The sequence below is a fragment of the Salvelinus fontinalis genome, chromosome 28, assembly GCF_029448725.1.
Source record: "Salvelinus fontinalis isolate EN_2023a chromosome 28, ASM2944872v1, whole genome shotgun sequence".
NCBI classification, from domain to species: Eukaryota; Metazoa; Chordata; class Actinopteri; order Salmoniformes; family Salmonidae; genus Salvelinus; species Salvelinus fontinalis.
In genome coordinates, this window is record NC_074692.1 from 41,988,816 (window position 1) to 42,010,673 (window position 21,858).

The 21,858-nt window shown below is 41.6% G+C and overlaps 1 long non-coding RNA gene and 1 pseudogene across 1 annotated transcript; one reads left to right on the top strand and one right to left on the bottom strand.

The window, feature by feature from the left end:
- Positions 1 to 2,399: 2,399 nt before the first annotated feature.
- LOC129825851 (uncharacterized) lies at positions 2,400 to 6,233 on the bottom strand. Its single transcript, XR_008754954.1, has 3 exons — positions 5,650 to 6,233; positions 5,467 to 5,536; positions 2,400 to 3,507 (listed from the first exon to the last, which is right to left on the bottom strand). It is a non-coding gene; the product is annotated as an uncharacterized LOC129825851 (long non-coding RNA).
- A 1,139-nt stretch (positions 6,234 to 7,372) lies between these two features.
- LOC129826721 (28S ribosomal protein S27, mitochondrial-like) lies at positions 7,373 to 18,024 on the top strand (annotated as a pseudogene).
- The last annotated feature ends 3,834 nt before the right edge of the window (positions 18,025 to 21,858 follow it).

Sequence of the window (21,858 nt, forward strand, 5' to 3'; positions counted from 1 at the left end):
AGCTGGCTACAATTACTGGCACAGTAAATTGTCAAAACTGCTTTATACACAGCAATTAGACCCTAATAACTGCATCAGTCTCCAATCCTAACATTAACATGGCATGTATTTCTCCACAAAGTTTAGTTTCCTCATTTTGTTTGAATCAGCAGGGTGATGCCATAAGTCTGCATGCCCATAATAGCTAGACTTTATAGTCTAGTTAAATTCATTGATGGTTTTGTTCAGACAAGCCCATATAAAGAAACTATTGATTCTGTCTCGATTAAACCAATGTCCAGTTGACCTAGCGGGTTTTGTAGACTTGAGCTGCAACAGATTTATAAGATTCACATTTTGCTTCCAATCTAAGACCAAAATGATACATCTGTCAGTGTATAATGTTCAAACATGGTAAGACATGTAATATAAAGCATAAGAAGTTTAGTGGATTATTCCTTACATTTATTGACCAATATTTTCATTTTGAATAAATACAGATTTACACTTCTCCTATCATGTGATCTGGGCATGAAGTTTAGTAGGTTTACCTCCTTGGTCCCCGTACTTTTACAATGGCAGCCAATGGCAGTTTTCCCATAGGCATAGTTCAGCTTCACTGGACTGTCCTATGACAGTCCAGTGAACTAAACATCAAATCAAAAACACATACAAGATAAAACAAAAATCAAATCAAATCAAATGTATTTGTGACATGGGCCAAATACAACAAGTGTAGACCTTACTGTGAAATGCTGACTTAAAAGCCATTAACCAACAGTGCAGTTCAAGAAGAGTTAAGAAAATGTTTACCAAATAAACTAAAGTAAAAAATACAAATAAAAAAATTATAAAAGTAACACAAAAACATAACAATAATGAGGCTATATACAGGGGGTACCGGTACAGAGTCAGTGTGCGGGGGTACAGGTTGGTTGAGGTAATTTGTACATGTAGGTAGGGGTGAAGTGACTATACATAGATAAACAGTGAGCAATGTACAAAACAAATGGGGGGGGACAATGTAATAGTCAGGTGTCAATTTGATTAATTGTTCAGCAGTCTTATGGCTTGGGGGTAGAAGCTGTTGAGGAGCCGTTTGGTCCTACACTTGGCACTTCGGTACTGCTTGCCGTGCGGTAGCAGATAGAACAGTCTATAACTTGGGTGACTGGAGTCTCTGACAATTTTATGGGCTTTCCTCTGACACCGCCTATTATATAGGTCCCGGATGTCAGGAAGCTTGGCCCCAGTGATGTACTGGGCCGTACGCACTACACTCTGTAGTGCCTTATGGTCAGATAACGAGCAGTTGCCAGACCAGGCGGTGAGGCAACCAGTCAGGATGCTCTCGATGGTGCAGCTGTAGAACTGTTTGAGGATCTGGGGACCCATGCCAAATCTTTTCAGTGTCCTGAGGTGGAAAAGGTTTTGTTGTGCCCTCTTCACAACTGTCTTGGTGTGTAATAGTTTGTTGGTGATGTGGACACCAAGAAACGTGAAACTCTCGACCCGCTCCACTACAGCCCCATTGATGTTAATGGGGGCCTGTTCGGCCCGCCTTTTCGGCCCGCCTTTTCCTGTAGTCCACAATCAGCTCCTTTGTCTTGCTCACATTGAGGGAGAGGTTGTTGTCCTGGCACTACACTGCCAGTTCTCTGACCTCCTCCCTATAGGCTGTCTCATCGTTGTCAGTGATCAGGCCTACCACTGTGGTGTCATCAGCAAACTTAATGATAGTGTTGGAGTCGTGTTTGGCCATGCACTCGTGAGTGAACAGGGAGTACAGGAGGGGACTACGTACACACCCCTGAGGGGCCCTAGTGTTGAGGATCAGCGTGGCAGACGTGTTGTTGCCTACCCTTACCACCTGGGGGCGGCCCGTCCAGAAGGGCAGGATCCAGTTGCAGAGGGAGATGTTTAGTCCCGGGGTCATATTCAGCCTTTCAAAGCACTTCATGACTACAGATGTGAGTGCTACGGGTCGGTAGTCATTTAGGCAGGTTACCTTGTTGTTCTTAGGCACAGGGTCTATGGTGGTCTGCTTGAAACATGTAGGTATTACAGACTCAGTCAGGGACAGGTTTAAAATGTCAGTGAAGACACTTGCCAGTTGGTCCGCACATGCTTGAGTACACGTCCTGGTAATCCATCTGGCCCAGCGGCTTTGTGAATGTTGACCTGTTTAAAGGTCTTGCTCACTTTGGCTACCGAGAGCGTTATCACAGTCATCCAGAACAGCTGGTACTCTCGTGCATGCTTCAGTGTTGCTTGCCTCGAAGCGAGCATGAAAGGCATTTAGCTTGTCTGGTAGGCTCACGTCACTGGGCAGCTCGTGTCTGGGTTTCTTTTTGTTTCTCTTTGTTAAGGACCATTTAGAAAATTCCTAGTAGTGTCTACATAATGTTGAGTCATTGAAGTTATGATGCCACTGTCTTTAATAAGGCTATTTAAACTGCATAGATTTCTGAATACCTCGGGAACTATGTAGGGTTACAACAGCTCACTTTTGAGAATGTTTGCAAGCGTCCCTGTGTTCATGCTGTCGTTTTTTGCAAATTACTACAAATAAAATAATCAGTAGGTCGATGCAACACTAGCACAGTCCCCCCCTCAAACTCAGTCCTGTGTCCCAGTTTTTACCCTAGCACTACAGCCGATTCAAATAGTCTAAGCTTGATTAGTTGGTTATTTGAATCAGTTGTGGATTTCTAGGGCAAAAATCTAAACGTGAACCCAGGAAACAATGGTCCAGCGCAGGGCTCTCCAACACTGTTCCTGGAGAGTACCCTCCTATAGGGTCACTCCAACACTGTTCCTGGAAAACTACCCACCTTTAGGGTCACTCCAACCTCTTATAACTCACCCGATTTACCTTACCAAACAGCTGATTAAAAATGCATGATGGATAAGGGTTGGAGTGAAAAACAGTGGAGTGAAGAACGGTAGCTCTGTAGGAAAAGGGTTGGAGATCCATGGTCTAGTATAAAAGGCTATGCCATTATTACCGACGCACAAATTTCCTCCTGGGGAAGGATATTTTGGCCCATCCTCCCTTGAGAAACTTATCTAACTTCGTTCTGCAGAATACATGCATTTAGGTAAAAGGGCAACTACTCAGCAGGCTTTAGGTTGAGTCGATATTAGCAAACCTTTTCTGAATAGAAAGTCAATGATAAGGGAACATGATGTTCCGCTTTAATACTTTTAGCACTGTTGTGGAAATTCTTACACAAGGACACTTGAAGTCAATCTTGGTTATAAGAACAGCACATGAGTAGAACACAGAAATGAGTTATAAGAAAAGCACAAACATTACAATTCCCATTACAGCGCTTTCAGTTCGCTTTACTTTTTAACAGTTTGTCTGCGAAACAGTTGACTCGCAGTAATGCGGAAGTTTTCCTCGTCACATGATTGGATGGTCCTCCAGAAGGTCAATGTGGTTTGACCATCTTCCTCAGTCAGGAGGGTGTAGTTCTGTTTCTCATCCACCAAGGGGAATCCATTGCTTGTGGCATGATAATCCTGAAGGAGAGAAAATAAATACTGATATTATCTGGAGTATGTATAAATAGAGCCTACCAGAGTTCTGTGTTATAAGGTGTGCTTGGTGAAAGCAAAGCACAACTTTAGACAGGCCACAATCAACAGCCTGACCAACTCTGTGTGAGGCAAATGGTGGTCACACAAGATTCTGATTGGTTTTCTGATCCACACCCCTACCTTGGTTTTATGGTGTCTGTGACCAACAGATGCATATCTGTATTTATTTCAATTGATGATTTCCTTATATAACTGTAACTCAGTAAAATCTTTCAAATTGTTTCATGTTGCATTTATATTTTGTGTTCAGTGTATACAATGAGAAACTGCTTTTTACCATTACATTTTTTTAAATGATTTGACCTTTATTTAACTAGGCAAGTCAGTTAAAAACAATTTCTTATTTACAATGACGGCCTACACCGGCCAAACTCAGACGACACTGGGCCAATTGTGCGCCGCCCTATGGGACTCCCAATCACGGCCGGTTGTGATACAGTCTGGAGTACACCTAATTTTGTTTGTAACTGGATCCTATCAAAAGTTATGATGGTTTGTTTAAACAGTGTTACTTTGTGCAACATAAAGCATGAGTGTTGTCAGTTTTCCACTTTTTTCTACAGCAAATGGCATCTCCAGTATGTACATTAGAAACATTATTATTGCTTATACTTTATGATTGGACATTACTTTAAAACATTGAATGTGTACAAATTATTCGTTCATGGGTTTAATTAAAGTAAATCAGGATTTAGAATTTGATTTGTGGTACTTCCGTTACCTGTACCTCCATTATCAACAAAAGTACTTTAAAAAAGCATCCTACCTAAAAACCTGGAAAAATATTAAATAAAGCATATTTGTATGTAGTTTAATTCTGATACTTTTTTCAATTATTTGTGTTTTTCCTGTAATTGGTCTTTTGACCATTCAGATCTAATGTGATAGATCTAATGTGAAAAGATCTGATGTGATTGGTCAAAAGACCACTTAGTGGAAAAAACATCAGAAGTGGGGTGCATGTAAATGCAGCCTATGTCAGTTTCTTTTCAAGTACCTACATTATTTAACATAAGAATGTTAGCAGTTCTAGGTTTCTGCAAATGCTTTTAAATCAGGAAGGTTTACACAAGGTGAACAATACAAGATAATTAACATGAATTAGTCTACCTTTAACATTGATCAGATCAAGCTTGCAGGGAACATAGCTCAGGCCAGCAACTGCCTTCCATTCTGGACATCCTTGGCTGCTTTTACGCAGGCAGCCCAATTTTGATCTTTTTTCCACCATTTTTTTTTTTTTTATATAGAAAAATGTATTTCCACTTTGACATTATAGTGTATTGTGTGTTGGCCAGTGACAAAAAAATATATAAATGTAATCAATTTTAAATTCAGGCTGTAACACAACAAAATATAGAAAATGTCAAGGGGTGTGAATACTTTCTAAAGGCACTGTATCTAAATACCGAATACCGACCCGGTATGTGCTCAGAGGCCCTGACCTCCAGGGGGCCCCCATTGATTTTCTTAGTCATTCTCACGCAGATATCATATCAACATGGCATAAGTCATTAGAAAATATGTAGAATTGCAGGAAATTAACTTTAAAATAGCAAACATTTCACTTAACCCCATGGCAAAATGTGTAGAATTGTAGAAATCTTGCTTTAAAAGGCAACATTTTCTCTACACCCGCATGGAAAAATTATTATATCGCAGGAAATTAATTTTAAAACTAATTTTAGGGCCACTAACATTTTTGGCGTGAGGTGGGGCAACCAAATCTCACTTAAGGCCCCCAAAAGGCTAGAACCTAATCATGAAGATTGGAGCAGGGTAAGCACGATGATCCTATATCAGTGATTTGGAAAATGTTTCTTATTACCAGCTAGTAGCTAGTGAAATGGGTTGTTGGGCTGGGTTGCTGTAGTAAATTACCAGCCTGTAGAAGTCATCATAATCCTGTCCTCCAATAGGGATGCCAGCGAATTTCTGGAAGATCGAAAGCCTGGAATGGAGAAGACACTGAAGAGACAGAGCTCAGACAACATGCGTGTGGATGTGTGTTTATGCATGCATGTGTGTATGTATTAATGTCCCCATAACGGGGCAGTCTCTTACCCCTCCTCCCACACCCCAGGCAAACACCACTCTGAAGCATTCGTCCGCTGGTCCCCCCGTGAAGCATTTCTGCACGTAGGTCTGGTTCAAAGACAAGGGGCAGCCATAGACCAGCATGTGGTGGACCAGGTCCAGGTGCTCAATCTGAGATCGATAGAGAGAGAGGGAAACATGGGAAGGAGCAGGGAAAGGTAAGAGATTTCAGAAATCTTTAGGGATAAACGTATGACATAATTGTAAATTGCTTAGACCATAAAATGAAAGAGGGGTAATTTAAACAAATGATGTGATTTTTCCTGTTGAGCTTTGGCACCTTTGTGACCTTGCATTGGTAGTATGTACTGTATGTTCGACAGGGACAGTAACTGGCAATGGAAGAGGAAGTACTGTGTTAATACTATGTGTTGCCAGTCCATTCTGTTCCAGTCACATGTTGTAAGCTAAGGATACCACCACCCAATACCAATATCAAATCAATTCCATTTCATGTTTGACCCGTTCCTGCCCAAGAGTAAAGTAAAATACAATACTTTACTTCAAACTAAAAGTCCTGCTGTGGCTGACCTAGAGGGACAACATGATCCTTTTACAGGACATCGTTTGCGTGAGGTCATTCTTACATTCTCCCCAACAAATTCCAGATAATTGATGTCCAGGAGCCTGTATCTGGGTATGAACTTGAGCAGGTTCACCTCCTTGGTCTCCCTTCTGTCATCAGTTTCCCCAAAGGCATTGATCAGCTTTACTTAGGGTTGCCAACTTTCTCACTACCAAATAAGGGCCAAAAGGTGGCGTGCCAGTGCACGGTGACACGGCGGTGTGGGTATGGTGTTATGGGAATTAATATACAGTGTATATTCATAGTCTTATTCAATTGGAAAGGCAAAAGGCATTATGAGTTATGTGAGCTGGGCAATTAGCTTTCAGAATGCGCAGATATTGCTAGCACCTTTAACTAGCGTGGCCTTGGGCATTTCTGTGGATGCATGCTGAGTTTGGTCACTCTCCCTTCCATGGCCAATTGAGAATTCCTGACGGCATAAAGTACAGAAAGCTGTCGTCGAGTCACCACTGACAGCCTTAACCCACGTCTTTTTTGCTTCCCATTGTTTGCTCAAGTTCATACCCAGATACAGGCTCCTGGACTTTTCTTTTTTGCAGGTGTATCCATATTTCCTTGATATGCCAAACAGACCGAACAACAGAAATTACTTTGCAGGAATTGGCGCGTTTACGCTATTACTGTGATTGGATGAATATACTGGACAAGGGAGATCCCGTATGGGACAAACCAATTTAGCCCAATATAATGGACATCCCGGCTAGTACGGGACAGTTGGCAACACTAGCGTCACTGGACTTTCCAATAAGAGGAGGGGGGATAGAACAATTTACATAAACATATGCATAGAAGAACAAAAGACACAGATTGATGACTATGTGTGAAGAAAAAGACTAGTAGACAGAAGGCACTAAGTATGGCCTACAAACTGCTGCTACACACTTGATATTACCAATGAATTAGCCACTGGGGCAATTGACATTGGATGTTCACGACAACAGGCGCTTGAGGCCGTACCAATACATAGAAAGGTGTTCATTCAAATGTTATGTTTGATATCTTAAATTAAACGTACATAATTACAGTATTTAGAAATATTAACGTAGTTTCTATTTCATTATTATATATTCCGTTTTTTACGGTGTTACAAATTTATTACAAATGTATTTGAGCACGGCTCTTTCTCTATACTCAAAATTGTTGCCCCCCTCTGTCATGGTGGTATCGTCCCAAGATGGCAGCCGCCCCGTTGCAACGCTGTTTAGGAGCTGTCAAAGTTATCCATAAATGTGGGACTTACAGTTTTATAGGTACATATTTGTATATGTAAAATATAAGTATTTAAATCAGTAACATTTGCTATCATTGATTCATTCATTTTTCCCCGAACTATTTTTATTTTTCCAAGTGACTAGCTATATGGCTAGCCAGCTAATGCTAGCTTCCTAAAATTAATCCATTCTGACATAACTCATAACTGTCTAAATAAGATGCATCTTCTCCCGTTTGTTCAATGATTGACCTTAGTATTTGCTTGTACTGAAATCGCAATTAATTGCATTGTGCTTGTTACCTTCAGTTCCAGCAAGTTACCCAATAACTTGTAATCATTATTGTTTATATCCTACAGACAGAAGATGTCTACTTTCAGCAGCATACACAGACAACAAATTATGGGAGGAGAGAGAGAAAGATCATCAAAATCTGGGTAAGCTGGGTAACCCAATACACTCATTACCAATTATGTATTGTTCATTACTAACCATCCCCTTTGTCACTACCCATCACAACTAATAAAAAGTGGATCTCAAACACATCTCTCACACATTAGCTGTCAAGTAAGTGGACATGCCATCAGTTGTGTTTTAGTTTTCTGAAACCCATCTGAATATAGAATAGACATTCTGTGCATAAGTACCCGAAGACATAACAACTGTAAGTCGATGACAATGTCTGTGAGTGTCTGCACCAAATGAACACAGGAGGGCAGTGTTAGCTAGCTACATATTGACAGTTACTATACTGTGTCATTCATACTGTAAAATGTTTCAAGGGTTGAAATCATATTTTTAAACGGAAGAGAGTTTGAACTTGGACTAGTTGTTGTGAAAGTAAAGCTTAATGTGAGTATGCTATTCTACAGCATTTATGGCCGCCTTGATGGACAGGATTTATGACCGAAATTTCCCTGTCAGCTCTCTGACAATATCACGGGTAAGAGCATGTTAGAGTGCAGAGAGATTACACCCTTCTAGCCCAGATGTCAGCCTGTTTCTCCTTTAGAAAACTGCTTCATTGTCATATCTAGTACATTTAGGCTAAAACAGAATCCGATATGTTGGCTAAAACTAGGGTTGCAAAATTTCAGAAACTTTCAATAAATTCCGTCTTTTTCACTAAATCCAGGTTGGAGGATTCCTGGAATAAGGGGGGAATAAGAAAGAAATCTGAAATCCTCCCAACTAGAATTTCTGGAAAACCAATTTATTGAAAGTTCCTGGAATTGTGCAACCCTTGCCAAAACAGAATCTAGTGGGCACCCTAGCTAATATGATTTATGTTCTGATCAACCTGTAGTGAAATATTAATACATAATTTCTCTGTGTATTTTCTTTTTCAGTTTGTTGACAACATATCGTCAAGAGAAGAGGTTGATCAAGCAGAGTACTATCTTTATAAGTAAGCCTCATTTGCACGCCCTGTAAAATTATTTATTTGTTAGGGTGTTGACTTTCTGGTCTAAGTTGCTGGCTAATCCTCTATGTTCAGACCTCTGTTTTGTCCTAGTCTTTTTGGGCGTGTTTATGTTCAGTCACATGCATGTTTCTTTGTTCTGTGCTGTGTTAGAGCTTTCCTGTTTTCCACTTCTCTGGAATCTGTTTCTTATGTGATTAAAAGATTTACATGAATATTGTGTTGCAAGCCTATGGATTAAGAATCAATTACACTTGACTTGACCCATCTATCATAAAGGCATCATAATAATTACATAACAGAAGTCATAAACATTCATGTCTTGTTTGTTGTTGTTTTTTAATGTTTGAACATTTCTCTCCTGTAGATTTCGCCACAGCCCAAACTGTTGGTACCTCAGAGACTGGACCGTCCACAGCTGGGTGAGACAGTGTCTCAGATATGGGGCCAGAGACAAGGCCTTACACACCCTCAAGAACAAGGTAGTTCTACATTATGCCGAGCAGAGCCATAGAAACAAGGTTCCACAAACTGTCCTCCATTGTGGCACACAACCTTCCATGTATAACGGATGTGAAATGGCTAGTTAGTTAGCGGTGCTGCGCGCTAATAGCGTTTCAATTGGTGACGTCACTCGCTTTGAGACCCTGAAGTAGTGGTTCCCCTTGCTCTGCAAGGGCCGCGGCTTTTGTGGAGCGATGGATAACGATGCTTTGTGGGTGACTGTTGTTGATGTTTGCAGAGGGTCCCTGGTTTGCGCCCGGGTCTGGGCGAGGGGACGGACGTAAAGTTATTATACTGTTACATTGATGCTGTTGACCCGGATCACTGGTTGCTGCGGAAAAGGAGGAGGTCGAAAGGGGGGTGAGTGTAACGGATGTGAAATGGCTAGCTAGTTAGCGGTGCTGCGCACTAATAGCGTTTCAATCGGTGACGTCACTCGCTTTGAGACCCTGAAGTAGTGGTTCCCCTTGCTCTGCAAGGGCCGCGGCTTTTGTGGAGCGATGGGTAACGATGCTTCGTGGGTGACTGTTGTTGATGTGTGCAGAGGGTCCCTGGTTCGCGCCGGGGCGAGGGGACGGACGTAAAGTTATACTGTTACACATGGCCATTCCATTCTTTAAAAAATATATATATATTTAGCCTTTATTTAAACAGGGAGTCACATTGAGATTAAAAATCTATTTTACAAGAGAGCCCTTTATACATTACAATAAAAACAGAGTAATAAAACATACACTTCAATATGTGTATTTATTTATTTATTTCACCTTTATTTAACCAGGTAGGCCAGTTGAGAACAAGATCTCATTTACAACTGCGACCTGGCCAAGATAAAGCAAAGTAGTGCGACAAAAACAACAACACAGAGATACACATAAACAAACGTACAGTCAATAACACAATAGAAAAATCTATGTACAGTGTGTGCAAATGGAGAAGAGTAGGGAGGTAGGCAATAAATAGGCCATAGAGGCGAAATAATGACAATTTAGCATTAACACTGGAGTGATAGATGTGCAGATGATGATGTGCAAGTAGAACAATGTTTAAAACAATGTAATTCAGCACACAATAACAAAATAAAGATATTTAATAAAAGCAATCACATTCAACTACATAATCAATAATGTAAACTGCCTGAGTGACACCAGCACATCTAACTGCAGTGAACTCTGCAGATTGTTCCACAAATTAGGGGCAAAAAAATGAAATGCAGATTTTCCTGAATCGGTGGGGACTGAAGCGATCTCTAATATTGTCCATTCCTGAGAACGGGTTTGGTAACTTATGAGTCTTAACTTAATTAAGGAAGTTACATATGTTTGGGGGTGGCAGGTAGCCTAGTGGTTAGAGCGTTGGACCAGTAACCCAAAGGTGCTAGATTGAATCCCCGAGCTGACAAGGTAAAAATCTGTTGTTCTGCCCCTGAACAAGGCAGTTAACCCACTGTTCCTAGGCCATCATTGTAAATAGGAATTTGTTCTTAACTGACTTGTCTAGTTAAATAAAGGTTAAATTAAAAAAATATGGAGGCAATTTCTGTAAGATTGATTTGTAAATAAATAAAAGAGAATGTAGCTCTCTTCTTACAGACATTTTTATACAGACTAAAATGAGTCCTAAAATTGTCCCCTGTGATAAAACGTATTGCGGAATGGTAGACTAAATAAAAGGGTTTTAAAACAGAGGTTGCAGCATGCATGTAAACAATATCACCAAAATCCAATACAGGGAGAAGCGTTGTTTGAACAGTCTTTCTCCCATTTTCAATACTGAGGCATGATTTATTTCGATATAAAAAAACTATCTTGGATCTAAGCTTCTTAGTCAGATTTTCATATGCGTTACCAAGGACAACTTGTCGTCAATCCAGACACCCAGGTACTTTGGGTTAGAGCCAATTTGGGCTCCATTTGTTGCGCAAATATGCAGGTCCTCAGGGTCAACATTTAGTGACCTAGAGAACAGCATGAGCTTGATTTTACTTGTATTTAACACTAATTTATGATCTGTAAGCAATTTCTGAATTGAATCAAGTCATGCTGTAGTTCACGAATGGCCTCCTGCACCGAGGTGGCACAGGACCACAAAACTGTGTCATCTGCATAGAGATGAATGTTACAAGTATTAACAGTGTTTCCTATGTCATTAATATACAAGGTGAACAATAATGGACCAAAAATCGAACCCTGAGTTACACCTTCTTGAATCTCAAGAAATTCAGATTTAACCCCATCTGTCAAGACGGCCTGAGGTCTGTCGCTAAGATCATTTTTAAACCATGAACAGGCTGTATATCCCAGGTCTATTTTTGATAACTTCTTCAGCAAAACAGAATGATCAACAGTGTTGAACGCCTTTGACAGGTCAATGAACAAGGCAGCACAGCTCTTTTTAGCATCCAAGGCATTGACAAGATCATTAACAACTAGCGTAGTTGCTGTGGTAGTACTATGCCCAGGCCTAAACCCTGATTGGTTTATATTAAAAATACAATTATCAGATAAAAAGGAACGAAGTTGTACATTAACCAAGGATTCAAGAATCTCAGCTAAAGAAGGTAGTCTTGAAATGGGGCGATAGTTGTCAAGATAATTTTTCCCCCTCCCTTATGGAGTGGTAGCACATATGCGGATTTCCATGCTTTTGGAATACTTCCTGATTACAATGTTAAATAAAACATGTGGGCTACTGAGCCAGCAATAAAGGGAGCTGCACGCTTAAGCAGACCATGCTTCAAATGATCAGCCCCTGTGGATTTTATTTTGTCTAGTGTTAGCGAAGCATCCAGGACTTCATTATCAATGAATTTCCCAAAAGAGAACTCCTGACCACCATGTTCAGTATCATTCAATAGATTTTCACCATCAACATCCAAACTACACTTTTAAAGAGCTGGCTTTGAAATACATTCAAATATATAGCCTGCAGAGATAAAATGGTGATTAAACGCATGAATGAACATAAAATCATTTGCATTCTAACTACAGTTGTATTGTCCAATACATGGTGCCTGTTGAAAACCTACATTCTAAAGAGTTTGACAACCTCCATTTCTGAGGTGGACTATAATATTGCCGGGGGTATTTTTATTTATTGATTTTTTTTTTAAATTAACATTCTCTGTTTCTGTATTTAGGTGCAATATGGAATGTTCCCAGATGATTTCACATTCAACCTGCTGATAGATTCATTCATTAAAGATGAAGACTTCAAAGGTGAAGAGTCTATGACATCTGAAATTAGTATTTGTCAAACTGTAAAGTTATCCCAGGACCCCTTTGGAAAAACTCAGTTAAACTCAACGAAACCAATAATGTACACTAGCGTTCAAAAGTTTGGGGTCACTTAGAAATGTCCTTGTTTTTGAAAGAAAAGCAATTTTTTTGTCCATTAAAATAACATCAAATTGAGCAGAAATACAGTATAGACATTGTTAATGTTGTAAATGACTATTGTAGCTGGAAACGGCAGATTTCTTACATGGAATATCTACATAGGCTTACGGAGACCCATTATTAGCAACCATCACTCCTGTGTTCCAATGGCACGTTGTGTTAATTAACTAATCCAAATTTATAATTTTAAAAGGGTAATTGATCATTAGAAAACCCTTTTGCAATGATGTTAGCACAGCTGAAAACTGTGGTGCTGATTTAAAGATGCAATAAGTGACCCCAAACTTTTGAACGGTTGTGTATATTCTATATTCACACACATAATATCTACCTTAAAACCTAAAAAGGTTGGTCCTCTTCTGTAGGTGCCTGTTCTGTCGTGGAAGAGGTGATGCTTCAGGAGTCTTTTGATCTACCATCAACACAGATCCTGTCCATGTATGCACTGAGCAGTTACCTAGCAACCAAACCAGAGCTCAGTGTAAGTAAAGTAGCATTCGCTGCTTGGTACTGTGTGTGTACCAACATGTTTGGAGAAGTTATCGTGCCAAAGTACATTTGGAATGTTTGAATTGTGTAGAACTGAACGATTGTTGGAAACTTAAGGAGGACATAATCCTATTTGTATAGAGAAGTTAAGTCTGATCCCAGCACAACATCATTCCCATAAAAAAATATGCATATGCCGGAGTTTGAATTCAGCAGCCACAGTTTTTTTCTGTATAAATTAGTAATTATGCTTTTTGTAAACATTGTGCTAGTGCTGTCTGAAGTGTGTGTGTTTGTGTGTGTGTGTGTGTGTGTTGGTTCACTACAGGTGTCAGAGCAGAGGGCTCTGGGAGCAGCACTGCTGATATGTGGTCTGAAGCAGGACAACTCTACAGGCCTCAGCGCTCAACTGTTGGGTTGTGCTCTGCTAGGTATGTGTTCCTCCAGTCATACCACAGACCTGGGCCTAAATCAAGCCCTTCCTCATGTTCCTAACCCTTTGGTGATGGCAGGAGGAGGTTTTCTCTCCATTTCTCAAGAATCCCTTCTCTTCATCTTCTTGTCAAACATCATTGAAATCAACCTCTCTCTCTCTCCATGCCACATGGTCTTTGCCTCATGTTGTGCTGATCAAGTCTCTGATAGTTTCCTCTCCCTGCTCCTCTCTCTTTGTCTGTCTCTAGGTAAGGTGGAGATGGCGGCTGGAATCCATGCTGTGTTCAGGGGCATGCCTCTGATGTGGAACCCAGGGTATCTGTGTCACGTTCCTGACCTATTTCTGTTAGTTTGATATGTGTGTTAGTTGGTCAGGACGTGAGGTTGGGTGGGCATTCTATGTTTTCTGTTTCTGTGTTGGTTTTTGGGTTGCCTGGTATGGCTCTTAATTAGAGGCAGGTGTTTGGCGTTCCTCTAATTAGGAGTCATATTTAGGTAGGCGTTGTCACAGTGTTCGTTGTGGGTGATTGTCTTCCGTGTCTGTGTTTGTATACCACGCAGGACTGTTTACGGTTTGTTCGGTTTGTGTAGCCTATGTTCCTATTCGTGCGTTTTTTCTTGTTTTATGTAAGTACGTCGTCTAGGTCTGTCTACACCGTTTGTTGTTTTTGTTAGTTTAATCAAGTTCGTGTTTCGTTAATAAATATGTCTTTTCACTACGCTGCGCCTTGGTTCCCTCAATACTCCTCCTCTTCAGATGAAGAGGAGGAGGACTGCCGTTACAGAATCACCCACCACGTCTCCAGAACCAAGCAGCGGAGTAAACGGAGTAAGGGACAGGAAAAGAAGGAGGAATGGACTTGGGACGATGTATTGGACGGGAAAGGTTGTTACACATGGGAGGAGATCCTGGCTGGTAGGGATCGCCTCCCATGGGAACAGCTGGAGGCACTGAGGAGAGCAGAGGCAACCGGAGAAGGGAACCGGAGTTATGAGGGGACGCGTCTTGCACGGAAGCCCAAAAAGCCCGTGAGTAACACCCAAAAATTTCTTGGGGGGGGTCTAAGAGGTAGTGGGCCAAGGGCAGGTAGGAGACCTGCGCCCACTTCCCAGGCTTACCGTGGAGAGCGGGAGTACGGGCAGGCGCCGTGTTACGCAGTAGAGCGCACGGTGTCTCCTGTACGAGTGCATAGCCCAGTGCGGGTTATTCCACCTCCCTGCACTGGTAGGGCTAGATTGGGTATTGAGCCAGGTGTCATGAGGCCGGCTCAACGCGTCTGGTCTCCAGTGCGTCTCCTCGGGCCGGCATACATGGCACCTGCCATAGAGTCGTCAGCCAGCCATGAGCGTCGAGAGCCGTCAGCCTGCCATGAGCGTCGAGTGCCGTCAGCCTGCCATGAGCGTCGAGAGCCGTCAGCCAGCCATGAGCGTCGAGAGCCGTCAGCCAGCCATGAGCGTCGAGAGCCGTCAGCCAGCCATGAGCGTCGAGAGCCGTCAGCCAGCCATGAGCGTCGAGAGCCGTCAGCCAGCCATGAGCGTCGAGAGCCGTCAGCCAGCCATGAGCGTCGAGAGCCGTCAGCCAGCCATGAGCGTCGAGAGCCGTCAGCCAGCCATGAGCGTCGAGAGCCGTCAGCCTGCCATGAGCGTCAGATTCGTCAGTCAGCCATGAGCTGCCCTTCAGCCAGAAACGGCTATATACCCAGAACTGCCCCTCAGTCCAGAGCTGTCTCTCTGTCCGGAGCTGCCTTTCAGTCCGGAGTTGCCCCTCTATCATGATCTCCCTCTCTATCTTGATCTACCTCTTTATACTGATCTATCCCTCTGTCTGGTGCTATCCCTCTGTCTTGATTTATCCCTCTGTCCCGGTGCTGTCCCTGTCATGGATGTTACAAAGAGGATTTTGTGGGGGTAAGATATGGGTGGACATTTTTAGGGGTAGATGGAGGTTGGGATTGACTATGGTGGGGTGGGGACCTCGCCCGGAGCCTGAGCCACCACCGTGGTCAGATGCCCACCCAGACCCTCCCCTAGACTTTGTGCTGGTGCGCCCGGAGTTCGCACCTTATGGGGGGGGTTATGTCACGTTCCTGACCTATTTCTGTTAGTTTGATATGTGTGTTAGTTGGTCAGGACGTGAGGTTGGGTGGGCATTCTATGTTTTCTGTTTCTGTGTTGGTTTTTGGGTTGCCTGGTATGGCTCTTAATTAGAGGCAGGTGTTTGGCGTTCCTCTAATTAGGAGTCATATTTAGGTAGGCGTTGTCAAAGTGTTCGTTGTGGGTGATTGTCTTCCGTGTCTGTGTCTGTATACCACGCGGGACTGTTTACGGTTTGTTCGGTTTGTGTAGCCTATGTTCCTATTCGTGCGTTTTTTCTTGTTTTATGTAAGTACGTCGTCTAGGTCTGTCTACACCGTTTGTTGTTTTTGTTAGTTTAATCAAGTTCGTGTTTCGTTAATAAATATGTCTTTTCACTACGCTGCGCCTTGGTTCCCTCAATACTCCTCCTCTTCAGATGAAGAGGAGGAGGACTGCCGTTACAATCTGGGCTGGGCCCTGGCCATTATGGAGAGAGTAGCTGCCGCTCCTGGAGATAGCAAACTATCAAAGGATGCCGTACGTTGCCTACTTACCAATACATGTCTCAGTGCTGTACTTTCTGCAATTGTTCAATTACTGTCTCACACTAACAACATTGTTAGTAACACATTACATTATAATAGTAACTCTTTGTAAAGCATGCACCACGAGTAAGAAGCATGCAGTTTATACTGCTACAGAGCTTATCGTTAGCAATTTCAGTTAACTCATCAAATAACACAGTTACCATATGACACAAACATGGTGGCAGTGGAAAGCTGTTACTGTCCAGGTATGATGTATGACGCAGTCTGAGTCTTTCTCTGCAGAGCTTAGTGTTGAGATGGAGCGACACTGTCATGTCTGTGTTATTTATACCCTGACACACGTCAGTGCAGCACTCTTCTAGCCCTGTCTAGTTAAATAGTTCAACTCTGAACAAAGTAATATGATTTATGGGAGTCTGGAGCCCAGGGGAAATCTGTAAGAATCTGTCCTTTGGGCACCAAACCAGGTTTGCTAGAAAGCAGGACAGTGTCAGACCTGATGCCTCTGTGTAGGTCAGGACAGACAGGACCTATTAATTGTGTGTCATTGTCTGTTTGCGTTTGTTTGTTTTTATGTCTGTCTTTTGTCCTGATGGACTTCTGAGAGGATGCTCCAGTGTGGCTTCGCTTCGCAAGATATTGTGTCTGTCTGAGTGCAGGTCCGGCGGTCCCAGTTGTGTTTTTTCTTACATCTCTGTGTGTGTGTGTGTGTTTCTCTTAGGTTTATTACCTGGAGGGCCTGCTACAGGACCTCTCCTCTGCCTTGGACTCCAAGTCCTCCTCTGGTAAGGACGAGTTAGGAGGAGAGGAGGAGGAGGGGAAGAAGGAGGAGGAGGATGAAGACGACCAGGAAGAGAGAGAAAAACTACCGCTCTATGCCAGCAGGTTCAAGGTAGAGACTGGGCAAAGATCAATCAGTCAAACAGGGAAAGAGTGTGTATGGACAGTACATGTATGTTGTGTTATGATTACAGATTTCTCATTTTGAGATGGTGAATATATTGCTATTAAGCACTCTTAGTCTATAACAACAGTTACACTTAATCGCTCCTTTTCCCTAGACCCCATTTCTAACCACCTCCTCTCCTCTGACCGTGTGTAGGAGCTGAGTGGGCAGCTCCAGTCTCGGGGTAAGGTGGACCCTAGTCCCCTGCAGGTGCTGGTCTCCAGCCTGGTCCAGCAGGGCCTGGCCTCAGCAGAGGGCCCTGACATGGAGCAGTACCAGAGGAAGGTAGGGGAGTGGGAGGCAGAGAGGCAGCAGCTCATCAGAAGAGAGAAGGAGATGAGGGAGAGGGCTGAGGAAGAGAGACAGGCCCGTCAGGCAGCCAAGGCAGCCACACAATAGCGCTGAACAGACAGCTAGAGGGTGTTCATGGTGCATTCCTTGCAGTGTATACCACCACAAAGCATCAATACATATTACTGGTACTTTTTCATAACCTGTGGGGTCCCTACATCGTCTGCAGTGAAACATACATGAAAAGTGAGGGTCGTATTTGAAATATATAATATAATCTGTTGTCTCCTGAAATCAGTTTATTTCATGTAACCTTTTTGTTTGTGTCTTTTGTACAAATGCCATTCACAGTTTAGCAATGTACCGTGAACAAGATGTCAACTCCCCATGATAGAATTTTGTCTGTATTAAATTATCATGATCAACAAATAATGATGATTCTTCACTTGCTTTATACTCAAATATGAACAAATCAGAGAGCTTAGTTTATAGTTACATGCATTGTTACACATAAGACTCGTAACCTCTATTTCATCCTTAGCTTAGGTTTCTTAAGATTTCTGAGTTTTCTTTGAAAATATGTTGTATTTCCTGTTGTGGACAGCAACTTGATGTTTTTGGTCTAGCTCCAGTCTAGTGATTGTTAAGCCTGATGGCCACTATGACCTCATGTAAGCAGAAAAGGAGGAAAGCGGGGGAAATCATGGCTTCACATCCTCCCACTCCCTTTCCTCTCTTCTCTCAGAAGGAGGTGTTTGTGAGAGCACATGTAGACCTTTGTGTGTGTGTGGGGGGGGGGGGGGGGGGGGGGGGGGGGTGGTTATACAATCCTAGGGGAGCTGATGACTGATCTAGGGAAAACAAAGTTTGTTCTTTACACGTACATGAATACAGTTGAATTTCTTAGCCTTATCCTGTCGGCCATTGCCACAAAGAAAAACACACCGTCACAGATCCAGATCGGAGGTGAATTGCTTGGCCCTTGTTTAGAAGTTGACAGGTCTTTATGTGTCGTCTGGAAATCGACAGTATCAACAGTGGCATAACAGTATAGTAAGAAGACTAAAGTATCTTAGTAAACTTTAATAGACATCAACTAACTGCAACAGGCTACTCAAATACCACAGGTGTAAATATCTCAGGCTAGCCTATCACTGTTATTTTTTGTTTGAGGGAGATAAGTAATCAATGAGGAAAAAGATGTGGTTCACAATGTGTTCATTCCACATTTAGCTATTGCCCATTCATGGCATGGGCTTGGGAAACTGCCTGCTATGCAGACTAAGATGAATATAAGGCACAAATACTTTGTCACAAACAAGAGCCATTGTTGTCTTGAGGCTGTTGTTTTGAGGCTCCACATTGACTCCCAGAGAGTTGGAATGTCTCTAGTTAGAATGATCTTTATTTGCTAAAAATAGTTATATTCTACTAGAGCAGAATTTGCCATTTGCAAATGGCCATGTCTCAGATCTGTTCAATTTAAGTTAAATAGAAAAGTAGAAAGCAGACTTGCTTTTATTGAGAGCTGAGAGAATCTGAAAATGTATACTAAATATTCTACTAGGTTTTCAATGTATCTTACAAAAAAAATACAAATCTGCACTTTCTCATATATGCTAAATAGATCACCCATGAATGTAAACCTTGTCCCAAGCATCCCTCATCTTTATCAGAGTATATATTGATCTTTAGATTTCACCCTTCCTATGTGCAATATGTGCTCTCACATTTAGCCCTTTTCACAAAAACAGTGTTACATCTAATCATGTTGAAATGTCCAGATGACCCTGTCTTCATGTGATAGGGTTAGGCATAATCAATGCAGTGAGAATAGAGACCTCACTGATTTCCTGGCAATGTACAATTTCTGCTTTGATCACCATGACTTTAGAGGGAAATTATGGCCAGGTCATCATGGTTAGTTGATGGTTCATTATATTTTAGTGAGGATGACTAATATTCTATCATAGCTTATCTTATCTCACAATGATACCATTTCTTCCTAACCTAAGGCCTACAAAAGACTCCTTTTGGGAGCATCCGTCATTTCTGTTTAGAAGTCTTTTGTATTTAAAAAAAAAAGAAAAGATTTTGGCTCAAAGTATAGGCCTACTATGCAACAATATTTTTTTTAACTATACTTGTCAAACACAATTTCCAAAATAAATGTGACATTTGGGTCTCGGACTGTCCTTCCACCAGGTGTGCAAGCAGCGAGTGAAATGAAGCCAATCAGCATGTCTGATAGTCAGGAAGTTTCTTATTCAGGTCACTGGTTATTGGAAGCTCTGACTGCGATGGTTAAAGTGCACTAAAAGCCTCAGGTTTGGGGTTGTGTCTAATTTGGAACGGTAATGTAGTCCCAAATAACAGGCCGTACGTGGCTCAAACTCTGTCATGGTCTGTTTGAGATCACTAACAGCAAATTAAGTAGAGAGGATTGCCTAGGAAGGAGTAACCATCAATAATGTTCCATGTTTGAAGTGTGACGCTGATATACAGTACCAATCAAAAGTTTGGACACACCTACTCATTCAAGTATTTTTCTTTATTTTTACTATTTTCTACATTCTAGCAAAATAGTGAAGACATCAAAATTATGAAATAACACGTGAAATCATGTAGTATCATGAAGAGCTCCCGAGTGGTGCGGTGGTCTAAGGCACTGCATCTCTGTGCTAGAAGCGTATTACAGACCTTTGTTCGAGTCCAGGCTGTATTACGATTGGCCCCGTGTCGGCCGTAAATGTGAATTTGTTCTTAACTGACTTGTCTGGAAATTTAAAGTGTTAAACAAACTAAAATATTTTTTGATTCTTCAAAGTAGACACCCTTTACTTTGATTACAGCTTTGCACACTCTTGGAATTCTCTTAACCAACTTCATGAGATAGTCACCTGGAATGCATTTCAATAAACAGGTGTGCCTTTTAAAAGTTCATTTGTGGAATTGTTTTCCTTCTTAATTAATGCGTTTGAAACAATCAGTTGTGTTGTGACAAGGTAGGGGTGGTATACAGAAGATAGCCCTATTTGGTAAATGACCAAGTCCATATTATGTTATGAACGGTTCAAATAAGCAAAGAGAAATTACAGTCCATCATCACTTTTAAACCTGTTATGGCTGCAGCCCGACACCGGTACACTTATGACAACATCCAGCTCAGGTGCAGGGCGCGAAATTCAAAATCAATTTTTTTTTATATTTAACTTTCACACATTAATAAGTCCAATACAGCATTTGAATCAATCCAGCCAACATGTCCGATTTTTTAAATGTTTTACAGAGAAAACACCACATATATTTATGTTAGCTCACCACCAAATAAAAAAGAGGACAGACATTTTTCGCAGCACAAGTAGGATGCAAGTAGCATGCACAAGCCAACCTAACTAACCTAGAACCAACCTAAATAACCTAGAAAAAACTACCTCAGATGACAGTCCTATAACATGTTACACAATAAATCTATGTTTTGTTCAAAAAATGTGCATATTTTAGTTATAAATCAGTTTTACATTACTGCTCCCATCATAGCTACAGTCTGAAATCGCACGGGAGTAGCCAGAGAAAATACAGACACCAACGTCAACCACTAATTATACATCATAAAACATTTCAGAAAAATATATGGTGGATAGCTAATGAAAGACAAAGATCGTGTGAATAGAGCCAATATTTCCGATTTTTGAAGTGTTTTACAGCGAAAACACAATATATCGTTATATTAGCTTACTACATTAGCTAGCACACGGCAGCATTGATTCTAGTCAAACGGTAGCATAGCACAGTTCGACAGATATATGAAAAAGCATCCCAAATTGGGTCCTTATCTTTGTTGATTTTCCATCAGAATGTTGTAAAGGGGTCCATTGTCCAGTACAGTCTTTGTTTGGGATCCAGAACGAACTATTTCCCTCTTGAATTAGCAAGCACACTGGCCGTGCGGCGCTAACCTCTCTTTCTTCAAACAATTCTTCCAAAGCATCACGTCTAAAGTCCAGAATAAATTTCAATAATATAATTAAACTATATTGAAAAAACATACTTTAGGATGATTTTGTGACATGTATCAAATAATATCGAAGCCAGAGATCATATTCACCTTTAACGAGCGTTGTCCAGGAGCCGAGTCCATGTTCTACTTCGTGCCCAGAAAAAAAAATAAAGTGCGCAGGTCTCACTCCAAGATGTTGTGTTCAGTCCCTGGACGAGATATTTAAGTCCTTTCTGCTCTCACTTCCGCATGACACCCAGAGGAAG